Source organism: Ceratotherium simum, chromosome 30 (genome assembly GCF_057802395.1).
Source record: "Ceratotherium simum simum isolate JZ-2026a chromosome 30, ASM5780239v1, whole genome shotgun sequence".
Taxonomy (NCBI): Eukaryota; Metazoa; Chordata; class Mammalia; order Perissodactyla; family Rhinocerotidae; genus Ceratotherium; species Ceratotherium simum.
Window position 1 is genome coordinate 35,203,934 of NC_141929.1, and position 12,898 is coordinate 35,216,831.

The 12,898-nt window shown below is 41.3% G+C and overlaps 1 protein-coding gene across 1 annotated transcript in view; it reads right to left on the minus strand.

Moving 5' to 3' along the window:
* Window positions 1–12,898, minus strand: part of TENT4B (terminal nucleotidyltransferase 4B) — a 63,923-nt gene that overhangs the window by 17,164 nt on the left and 33,861 nt on the right.

The window sequence follows — 12,898 nt, forward strand, 5'->3', positions numbered from 1 at the left end:
ATCATAAAAACCAAAATAATTAAATAAAACAAGAAATTCCAAGAAGTCTTAACGGAAGTGTACTAGCAACTCTCTCAGTATTTATTATCTGCCTGAGCAGAACACTTGCTGAGTGTTGGTGATTTAAAAATTTTTCAAATTTAAAGTGTAAGCCCTGGCCTCTGTCTTTACACTTCCAATCCAGCAGACACAACCACAAGAAGATATAGGATCCAGGTGACAGAGGCAAGCTTCCCAGTAGTAATCCATTCCTCATAGGAGCAAAACAGCATGTTTTTCATAATGTTTGCTTAGCAAATTAAGTGTCAAATGTGAACATCAGCAAAGACCTGAAGAGAATGGCCGGCAGACAAGGCTCCGTGAAGGAGCTCAAGAATTCCAGAGACCAGGAGGTCCGAGGCACACCGAGGAAGCACGGAGCAACAGCACAGGCTGTGGCAGAGGGAGGAGTGGGAGACGACCTGAGAGGCAGGCAGGCACCGGATGGCAGCAGGCTCGGAATGAGGAGCTGAGAAGTTCAGACTTTCCCCTATGGTGACAGGGAACTGTGTACATGTTTCTAAGAGGACAAGGGGAAGACTGACTTCAAAACGCAGCACTTTAAGAAGATTCATCTGGCAACTGTGCAAACAATGGACTGGCAAAGAGACAGGACTGGATGCAGAGAGAACAACCCATAACCTACCACAACTGTAGAAGGACTGGAGAGAGGCCTAGAGGATAGTGGCAGGCAAGGAATGGGCTCCAGAAGCATCACACACTCACAGACGCAATGGCTGGGCCGCAGAGCCTCACTAGCAACGGAAAGGAAAGAGTTAGGATGCCTGCAAGGCTGACCCCTGAGGGGCTGGGGGAGTCAATGAACAAGATGAAAGGAAAAACTAACGAGGCTGGCTAATGAGGTGAATGTAGTCAATTAATACCATAGAACAGAAGAAAAAGAAGACGTCCTTGACGTCTGACAAAGCTGATGCAGAGCTACCTTTGGGAGGGGAAAGGGAGTGTGAAATGGAAGGAAATCTGCTCAACTTGGTTGAATGCTGACAACGCCTGGCTCCAGGTAGCTGGATGTAAGCTGGAGTGAGGGCGATATCACAGTACAGTCCGTGATGCCCCAGGAGGCCAGGAGAAGGCCGCTAACAGCAAGGGGTGCGTGAGGGGCAGAGGGGAGCATCCTGGGGGATGGTGGCCAGGCGGGGCAGCCTCATAGTAACGGAATCTTGAAGGAAGAGTGCCCGCAACTGTACGGACCATTCAGGTCCAGAGCAGGTACAGGATTCACAGGAAGCTGGAAACGCCAGGAGACCAAAAATAGTTTTGAGGAAGGAAAAAATATGTCTAAGTCCCAACTCCCACTGGCTATAACATTTAAAACGTGGCCAAGTAAGCAGTCAACAGTTTCTGCCTCTTCTGATGTTTTATTTTTAGACTGCGAGTCAAAAAACTTGAGTTTTAGACTCAGGCTCTGCCTGAGGGCAGCTATGTTCCTTTCAAAAAGTGACTGGTGCTCTCTGGCCTTAGCATCCTCAGGCACAACCTAGGGGTTGACAACCAAGAGCCTTTCCAGGTCCTTAGTTTCAAAACCTGGCCATTTGGTAAGAAAGGATTTATAGCAAGGTTCTGCCTGTTTGCTGTGCAATACTGCAGAAAAACTGGATTTTAAATTCCAGAGAGTTTTACAGGTGACTTTGGAGACTCCAAATGGAGTCAAGTCTTCCTTGGCATGCTTCTGGGTACCTCAGGATCTTTCCCTGACTTTTTTTTAAAGCTTCCCAGGTTTTAATGTATTCTTTAAGGTTACTGAAGACAACAGCTAAAACGATTAGTCATTAGAAAATCCACAGCTTGCATTGCTCTTCTGCACAGATCTTTTGGCAAGGATGAGGACCACAAATAAACAGCAAAACAAATGGATTTCTTCTTATCTAACTGGGTCATTTGCTAAGAATTATCAGAGTTTATTTGTGGTTCAAAAGCACAGTCACTGTAGAACATTTCCATTTTAACTAATGGAAAAACCTAAATTTGACTGTATCTACTCTACAAAGGCCAACTTACATATTCTCTAAATCAAACACAGGCAAAAAATACTTAGCCCAACTTCCAGTTAATCTTGACGTCATACGAAACTGAGTATGAATTCATTCTCCAAACATTATTGAGTGCCTGTGTTCAAAGCACTAGAAGGAAAAAGACTAAGCACACATGATCATTGCCCTCCGTAATTTCCATCTAACGATGAAAAGAAATACTCATTTAAAGTAGCTTTGTGATGTGTAATGTATATATTCTGCACTGTTCCACCACAGGCAGGTTTCAGATGAATAGAAGGAGAGCTTTCCAGTGATCATAGCTGCAGGGAACGGGATGAGTTGCCTGGCAGGGCAGTGAGGTCCCCTCACTACAAGTGTAAATAAAGAAACTAGATGACCATGAGGCAAACACAGGTCTAAAAAGAGATTTCTAAACTTGTTAAAAAGTGGAGAAGATTCTAAAATTCGTTTATCACTAGGATTCTGGGTTTCCAATTAGCACATAAACTTGGAGGCAAATTATTATAGGTTTACGAGACAAGCTCTTAAAACAAGACTATTCTAAACATTATTATTCCATGGAACCACCTTCTTATTTAGGAAAAAATGGTCCCACAGGTTATCCTATTTCTTTTATTGATTTGCATTTGCCATACTGGAAGGTGGAAAGAGGAATAAGGGAAAAGAGGAGGGCTTTTCTTAAAGCAAAAACACACATGAACAGAAAGAACAAGAGAACTCATCTCAGGTCTGCCAGGATCATCTCCCTACCCACATCAAACACAAACATTGCCACCTATCTCGCCCACATGTAACTAGCTATGTGTAAAATGTTTCAAGAACTAAGTGAGAAATTTTGGCACATTTAGGAAATAAACTTCCAGTATAGATTTTTAAGTAATTTTGAGGGGGCTCTATCCCTGTGGATTGCATAATTTTACTGGCACAGTGCCATGTACATCTAGGCGCTTAAAAAATCCTGAAGGAACTGTGAGTGCCCACTACGAGCCTGGCACATTTTTGAGTGACACGATGACCTAATAAAGGCTGGACGCTAAAGAAACTTTGTAAGCTTGCTTTCATATATTAATGTAACTTTATGCCTCTGAAATCATCCAAATACACAGAGAAAACTTCAGTTTCTCTGACATCTGGACCAAAACTCAGTACGATTAATCAGTAAATACTGCTGAAGGCCACATACCCAGCCTTCTAGTTTCTCAACTTAAATTATAAAATACAGCTCTTCTGTGATCAAAACTCATGAGTGAGCAAAATATAGTGTCCTTTACTAGGGTATCAATGTTATCTTTTTAAAAGGTAAAGTGAGCCAGAAAGCACACCACTCCTTGTTTATAAAGGAAAAGTATATAATAGAAAAGTAACATGATAAAATAAGTACCGCCATATAACTGCAAAGGATACCCCACAAAAACCAAGAAAAGAATGAGAATCAAAGTTAATTTGCTGAGGTAAAATTTACATTAATCTCAAAATGAATGCTAACACAAAATTTAATGTGACAAGGGAGAGATATCAACAAAAAATAGTTTCTATATTTAAAAGAGTACAATCCACAGATAATTTAGGTCAAAAAGGAGACAAAAAAAAAATCACTGTTGCCCTGAGACAAGCTCTACCAGTGGAGAAATGTTAGCCTTTCAACATTATATGAATTTTATAATGCTCATCATAGGGGAAAAAAAAGTAAAGAAACGGCCCTCAAAGGCTCCATTTCTCTGGCTATAAAAGGGAAGACCCTGCTTCACTGCTCTCCACTGGGTTGCCCAGAGGTGAAAGTGCGTCACCTGGGAGATTCTGCACCCTCAAAACCAGAGGCAGCGTGGTGGCCTCCCCGATGGCCCCAGGTCAAGGCAGATGACCCAATGCCGGCCCCTCCGCTCAGCACTGTCCCCTGCAGCTCACCCAACATCTGTGCAGGGCTAACACTGCTGCCTGCCCAGCCTGCAGCATGCCTGAGGCCACCTCCACATCAAGGTCAAGCTTTCCAGTTTTCGAACTGACGTCCTCATTAATTACTAACTTTAGGCTTACACGAAGGCACTGACAAACTGCTGTTCAACTGCTGTCAATAACAAGACACCTCCCTCCACAAAAATTTTTTTAAGATTAATAATAACAAATTTTGACAAGGATAAAGGGAAAAGGCACTCACATACTATGTGTGAAAGTATAAATTACTACAACCTCTCTAGAGAGTGTTGTATGAATGACAAATAACATATAAATAATTTTTGAAATTCCCCTTCTTTCATTAAAGTCAGGATCTTGAAGAGATATCTGCACTCTCATGTTCATAGCAGCACTGTTCATAATAGCCAAGATATGGAAACAACCCAAATGTCCAGTGACAGATGAACAGATAAAAAAAATATGGTATATACCTACAATGACATATTATTCAGCCTTAAAATAGGAAATCTTGCCATCTGCAACATGGATGAACCTGGAGGACATTATGCTAAGTGAAATAAGCCACAGACGGACAAATACCGCATGATTCCACTTAGATGCGATATCTAAAACAGCCAAACTCGTAGAAGCAGAGAGTAGAATGGTGGTTGCCAGGGGCTGGGTGGAGGAGTGGGGAATGGGGAGTTGTTCAATAGGTATCAAGTCTCAGTTAAGCAAGATGAATACATTCTAGAGCTCTGCTGTACAACATAGGGCCTACGGTTAACAATATTGGGCACTTCAAAATTTGTTAAGAGGGTAGATTTCACATTGTATTCTTACCACAAAAAAAGGAAGAGGGGGACACAAGGAAACTTTTGGAGGTGTTGGAAATGTCTATTACCTTGATTGTGGTGATGGTTTCACGGGTGTATGCATATGTCCAAACTCATCAAGCTGAATAGTCACATACCATGTAACAACGTTTCGGTCAACAATGGAACGCATATACAATGGTGGTCCCATAAGGTTATATGGAGCTGAAAAATTCCTATCACTTAGTGATGTCACAGCCGTGGTAACATCACAGCGCAAAGCATTACGCACGTGTCTGTGGTGATGCTGGTGTAAACACACCTACTGCACTGCCAGTCGTATACAAGTATGTATTCCAGAAGAAGACACTATCATCTCAGGAGATGACAGCTCCATGCGTGTTATTGCCCCTGAAGACCTCCCAGTGGGACAAGATGTGGAGGAGGAAGACAGTGATATTCACGATCCTGACCCTGTGAGGGCCAAGGCTAATGTGTGTGTGCGTCTTAGTTTTTAACAAAAAAGTTTAAAAAGTAAAAAGAAATAAAAAATTCTAAAATAGAAATAAGCTTGTAGAATAAAGATAGAAAGAAAAAATATAAAAGAGCTAAAAAGTTTCAAAAATTTACAAGTTTATAAAGCAAAAAAGTTACAGTAAGCTCAGGTTAATTTATTATTTAAGAAAGAAAGATTTTTTATAAATTTAGTGTAGCCTAAGTGTACAGTGTTTATAAAGTCTACAGTAGTGTATGCAATGTCCTAGGCCTTCACACTCACTCACCACTCACTCACTGACTCACCCAGAGCACCTTCCAGTCCTGCAAGCTCCATTCATGGTCAGTGCCCTGTACAGGTGTACCATTTTTTATCTTTTTTTTATTATTATTATTTTTTTTTTTTTTTTGCTGAGGAAGATTCGCCCTGAGCTGACATCTGTTGCCAATCTTCCTCTTTTTGTATGTGAGCCGCCACCACAGCATGCCACTGACAGACGAGTGGCGTAGGTCTGCACCCAGGAACTGAACCCGGGCCACCGAAGCAGAGTGCACCGAACTTAACCAACACGCCACCAGGGCTGGCCCCCATTTTTTATCATTTATACCATATTTTTACTGTACCTTTTCTATGTTTAGATACACAAATACTTACCATTGTGTTACAACTGCCTATAGTATTCAGTGCAGTAACATGCTGTACAGGTTTGTAGCCTAGGAGGAATAGGCTCTACCATACAGCCTAGGTGTGTAGTAGGCTATCCCATCCAGGTTTGTGTAAGTGCACTCTACGATGTTCGCACAATGACAAAATCACCCAATTATGCATTTCTCAGAACATAGCCCCATCAGTAAATGATGCATGACTGTATTTGTATTAAATGCATGTTATTTTCTGTTCATCAATCACACTTCAATAAAGCTGTTTAAAAACAAATTCCCTTCTTTTCATCCTCCAGAAGTATCTCCATGAGGGAATAAGGATATTCACTACAGCATTATCTGGAATACTAAAAAGTTTAGAAACAGCCTCAATGTCCATCAATGGGATCCAATTAAATAATACAGGAGGGGCCAGACCCGTGGGTTCTCAGGTTCAGATCCTGGGTGCAGACCTACACGACTCATCAGCCATGCTGTAGCGGCAACCCACATGCTAAATAGAGGAAGACTGGCACAGATGATAGCTCAGGGACAATCTTCCTCAGCAAAAAAATCATCATGATCACAGGAGCACTCACTGACCTTCCCTTAAATTACAGCCACAACCTACTAAAAAGAATGAAGTAGGTCAGCCACAAAAAAGACAAAATCGTTGCGTTTGCAACAACACGGATGGACCTTGAGGGTATTATGTTAAGTGAGACAAGCCAGACAAAGACAAACACTGTATGATTTCACTCATATGTGGAAGATAAACTAACACATGGACAAAGAGAACAGATTAGTGGTCACCAGAGGGGAAGGGGGTTGGGGGGTGGGCACAAGGGGTAAAGGGGCACATATATATGGTGACTGATAAATAATAATGTACACCTGAAATTTCACAATGTTATACTATTATGACACCAATAAAAAAAAAAGCACACACAAAAAAAGAATGAAGTAGAGCTATACAAGTTGATAGAGAAAGATCTAAGATTTGTTAAGTTTAAAAGAAAAAGCACAATGTGTTTAGCAGGATCCCTTTCGTGTGTATTAACACACACACCATCGCACACACAGAGAATCATGTTTTTCTATTTGCATTACAAGTTTTCTGGGAGGAGAACTGTTAACAGCGATTATCTTAGGGACAGGGCATGACAGGACAGTTAGGGAGACTTGAACATTTTATTTCATATCATTCTGTACTATTATAATTTTTTTTAAACTACCAGTGTGTATTTGTCTGCTTTTCTAACAGGGATTATTATCTGTTTGGAGAGATTACAGGCCATTTGTCATCTTCTCTACGTTTTCCCATGTGAAAAATACATGGTGTGTGTGTATTCCCCCCAACTCCACACCACAGGACAAGGGCTATATACCTAACTGTTCACAGTGATGAAATCTAGTGAGTGAATTTGGCGGAGGAGGGGAGATTCACTTTTTAAAAATGTTTACATGTATATGATCTACCTTTTAAAAATGCACACGTTAACTACTATTGTATATTTTTATAACAAATAAAAATATTTATTACAGAAAACTAACACTTAACGGAGAAAGACTCAAGTTACTGTAATAACCTAGCCTTGCAGACCAAAAGGTTACACATCTGGCAACTGGAGAACCTGAGCAATCACAAAAAGAACCCAGTGGTCGGCCTGTGGGCAGCACTGACACCTGGGGACACAGAGGGACCGCAAACCCAGGCATGCAGCAACAGACACACAACACGACATTTGGGAAGTTACTGCATGCCCAATGAGTGTGTGAGTGAGTTTCTGCTGGTGTCTGACTCACCCTTTCTAGGAATTTATAGACTTAGGTGTGTGTGTATATGCAAGACAAATATCTGGAAGATTACATAAAACCACTGGCAGTAGCTTCCTCTGGGGAGTGGGTGTGAGGTCTGAGGTCTGAAGTGCAGGGATTTTTACCCTTTTGTACCGTCTGATCTTTCTCAAACGCATGTAGGCACCAAGAGAAGTGAGTGACAGCACTAGCCTTGGGGCAATCCTAATCAGTCTGAGTGATATCTTCAGGAGGCTCTACAATTCGATTTTTACAAAATGTTACACACAAAGGCATCCATGCTCCTGTATTTCCAGCTGCCAGCCAGACACTTCTACCTAGATGTCACCTCAAACTAATTAAGTCCAAAACGAAACTCCTTATCTTTCTCCAAAACCTATTCCCTCTCCTTGTATTTTCCTCCCTCAGTTATCATCTCCCCAGATGGAAACTTCTGAATCTTTCCTGGTTCATCCTTCTTCCCCATTCCCTGGAGCTAACAGGTCTCCAAATCCTGTCCCTTCTACAAAAAAAAACAAAACAAAACCCACTTCCAAATCAGACCCTGCCCTGCCTTTGGGCCCCAGCCCTTGTCTCTCTCAGTAGGACACTGCAGCAGCCTCCAAACGAGTCTTCCTGCCACTAGCTCCTCACTTCTCTAGGCCATCTTTCCCGTGGTCGCCAGGGTCCCCTTCCTCAACCCAACTGTGTCAACTTTCAAACTCTTTATCAGAGTACCACCTACCTTGCTAGCCTCCGCTTCTTCCCAGGACAGCCACACGGAACTGTGACGCAACGCGCTATGCCTTTTCAAGAACCCTGCCTTTGCACAGGCAAGCCTGCAATAAGTTCTTAGCCTTTGAGAGCTCAAATATCACCTCCTTGGTAGAATTTCCAGAAGCAGAATTACTTCAGATCCCCCTCAATGCTCCCGTACCACTCCAGTCCTAGTCCTACCTCTTGTCTAGCAGTCAGTTACAGTGAATTACCTGCTTACAGGCCACCCCACTCAGACACAACTCTCCTGGATTCAGCTCTGTGTCCCCAGACCCAGGATGCAGCACAGGGAAGCGCTTCTTCCGGAAGGGACCCTCAGTTCACATGTGTACATCTATCTACACCCACGTCCACATGATGATAAAAGGGAGATTATGTGCCTTAAAATGAGCTCGGTACCAGGATACAAGGAAATGGACACTCATACACTGCAGGTGAAAGAAGAACCAGAAAGGAAGGCAATTTGGCCCAACAACTACAGATGTCCACTTCTCAGAATGTAGCCTAAGGAAATAAGTCTGCGTGTGCATGAAGATATGGCTATAAGAAAATATCCACAATGAGCCTGTAAGTTTTTGAAAAGCCAAGGTTTAGAAGTATTTCAAGAATGGAATACCCTATTATCTTTATATTTTAAAGTCTGTACAATGTGTCTAATTTTCTACAGTACTGATAAGGATACAGCAAGGTCACTTGGAAAAAGCCATGCCTAACTAAATAGGAAGATCGCCAGGATCAAAACTAAAGGGAAAAAGCCCTCAACCTCTTCTATTTGTAGACAAGAAACGTATTCACACTCCACATAACTCTCACTGTATCCTAAGATTTAAACAATAGGGAGAGAAAATATGGATGATGACGTAAAATTAATTAAAAGGTTAAAAGAAAGGGCCCACAGATCTTACTTTTGCAAAATTCGTAGGCATTTAAAAGTGTTATTCATAGTTAAGGAATGTCATATTTGTCATGTCAACGCCTCCTTGGTTAAGACATGGGAGTAAAAGTGCAGAGAACAGATACTTGTCTGTGTCCTAGATTATTAAGTTTTCATTTTTTTCTTCTTTTAAGAGGTGTTCATACCTGCTTTCCTAGAAATTAGAGCGTTCCTTTTAGAGGCCATTGTCTGTTGCTCTCAATTTCTGGACACAGCTTCACAAGGCCAGTGTTTCAGAAGGAGGGTTTTCATTTAATTTCCTCTCTGTCCTTCCCCCTTAACTGCTATGCAGAGAGAGAATGAAAACCAGCTGACTTCTGCCCCCAAGCCTCTTATTTTTGTCACCCGACCCTTCCACTACTTTCAGTCAATCGTAAGGTAAAAGAAAAGAGAGAAAAGAGGAAAGAAATTGCTACTTAAGAGTTGCTTTATCTAATTTGAGTCATGAATTCTTTCCCCGTCCAGTAATAATTCTAAATTCCCCCACCACTCCAAGTAGATCTAACCAAATTTGGACAAAGTTGGGAAGCCCAAAGAATAGTCAACAGTATTCCCCAACTAAGATCAAATATTTTTAAAACAAAAGCTTAGTTAATAAATTTATTTCCCAAATGGGAGGTCCTGAAATATTTGCTGAGTGAAAAAAACAAATAAAGGAGGCTGAATCTTTCCTTATCTACAAGGTCCAAATGCCAATAACAGTAGTTCATTCTACAGAAGTTTGTTATATTCTTAAATATAACAATGAAATATGGATGTGTTTAACCCATACAACTCTAACACTGAAACCCTATTTTTTATTTACTTCTCATTTATTTGTTTACGTATTTATCTTTGGTGGAGGGCTGGTGTTTGAGAACAGACACTGCTCTATAAACACACAGCACTTGTACCGCTTTCCCTGTGCTGGAATGCAGGTAAAAGCAGCAGAGAACCAACACACGGGGACCACACGTTCATGGGCCCCTGAACATGAAAATCCAGACACCTAGAACATAGAGGTGACTATCTGCTTAATAAATAATGTATATCAAATAGGGTAAACTCCTGATGCATATTTAAAATATTTTAACTACTAATAGTGACTACCTTGGATAATGGAACTGGGAACAAGGCTAACCTGGAGAAAGGCTTTCATAACTTACTTTTTTCCCCTGTACAGTTGAGATCTTTGAGATAAGTGCTGGCATTGTTTACAGAATTTTTTAAAGCTTAAGCAAAAAAAAACAAAACCAAATTGATTCCCAAAGAATCCACTTACACATCCTATACTTTCTCAATAACAATTTTGAAAGAAATATGGAAATTTACAGCTGTTTGGAAAAGCACACAGAGAAAAACAGAACATCACCTATAGCTCCACCACCTTAACAGCAGCAAACACAGCCAGCGGTGACTATGAGCCAGCCACACACACTCTCCAAACACCTGCTGCACACCGCTTGACCCTACAAACCACCTCAGAGTCAATGGAAAACACAGAGACTATATCATGGTCACTATGCATGTCGTTTCATACTATAAAAATGAATTTTCATGACTGTACATATTCTAGTATATGAATATACCCTAATTTATTCTACCAATCCTTTACTGTTGAGCATTTAGGTTGCTTCCAATTTTCTACTACTATAATTAACACTGTAATGCTATCCTAGGGCCGGCCCCGTGGCTTAGCGGTTAAGTGCGCGCACTCCGCTGCTGGCGGCCCGGGTTCAGATCCCGGGCGCGCACCGATGCACCGCTTCTCCGGCCATGCTGAGGCCGCGTCCCACATACAGCAACGAGAAGGATGTGCAGCTATGACACACAATAATCTACTGGGGCTTTGGAGGGAAAAAATAAATAAATAAAATCTTTAAAAAAAAAAAATAATGCTATCCTGCACATAAATCTGCAATCAACTCTAATTTTTCTTTTAGAATCAATTCTTAGAAGCGGAACTCTTAGGGAAAAAGGTATGGACAGTTAATATTTTTGAAGAATAGTCCCAAAATGCCCTCCACCAGAATGGGTGCTGATATATTCTCCCACAAAAATGCATTAGGGTCCTTCCCCAACCTCCACACCAATGGAGCGGGTTTTGTTTTTATTCTTTGATTCCTAATAAGGTTAGGAATTTTCTCCATGATTATTAGACATTTGTATTCTCCCTTTTTCAATTCATTTCAATAAGCTATTTGATGGAATTAACACAGCAGTTGAAAGAGCATGAGCTGGAGTCAAACCTCTGCATTACAGCTATGGGCATGCCTGGGCAGGAGGTCCACCTCACCAGGCCCATTTCCCACCGTGAATGAGGACAATAGTACCCATCTCGGACGGTTTCTGTAGGGATTAAACAAGAGTATGGCAAGGGTTTAGCACAGGGTTTACTCCTTACTCAGTACATAGTAAACCCTCAAGAAATATCAGCTATCATTATTATTAACAAATATTTACTAAATATCTACAAAGTATCAGGCACTGAGCTAGGCACTAAGATACTACACTGAACAAGACAGACATGGTCCCTGACATCATGAAGCTTACAGCCATTAGAGAATTAATTTTTAAAAAATTTTATTCTTGGGGCCAGCCCGGTGGCGTAGTGGTTAAGTGCATGCACTCTGCTTTGGTGGCCTGGGGTTAGCAGGTTCGGATCCCGGATGCGCACTGATGCATCGCTTGTCAGGCCATGCTGTGGCAGGCGGCCCATATAAAGTAGAGAAAGATGGGCACAGATGTTAGCCCAGGGCCAATTTTCCTCAGCAAAAAGAGGAGGATTGGCATCAGATGTTAGCTTAGGGCTAATCTTCCTCACACACACAAAAAAATTTATTCTTGGCGCTGGCCTGGTGGCATAGTGGTTAAGTTCGCACGCTCCGCTTTGGTGGCCCAGGGTACACAGGTTCGGATCCCGGGCATGGACCTACACATCACTTGTTAAGCCATGCTGTGGCAGTGTCCCACATACAAAATAGAGGAGGACTGGCACAGATGTTAGCTCAGGGCCAGTCTTCCTCACCAAAAAAAAAAAGAAAAAATTTTATTCTTATTTTTTGTGTTGTGTTGGTCCTATTTTCTTATTGGTTCATTAGCATTCTTTATATATTATGGCTATTAACTTTTGCCATAGACACAAATATTCTTTCTTGTTGGTCTTTCTATTTTAAGTTTTTTCAATGTGTATACATTCTTTTTTTATTTTGACGGATTTATACCTCTCAATCTTTGCCTAAAAGGAACAGACAGCTAAGGTAAATGAATGTAACTGTAACAAGAAAGGGTAACTCACATAAAATTTCAGTGTTGGGATACACCAGGGAGTGGTGGAGAAGACAGTAACGCAGAAAGCCCAGGCCCCATCTAAAAGAAGTGGCTGCCACTTCATACCGGCCAATCGTTGCCACATAGGAATGTGAACCCAGTCTTACCAACACTTCCTATTTTTCAAGATAAGCCTGAAATCAAGATTTGTAGGTAAATTTTTATTTTAAAATTCGGACACA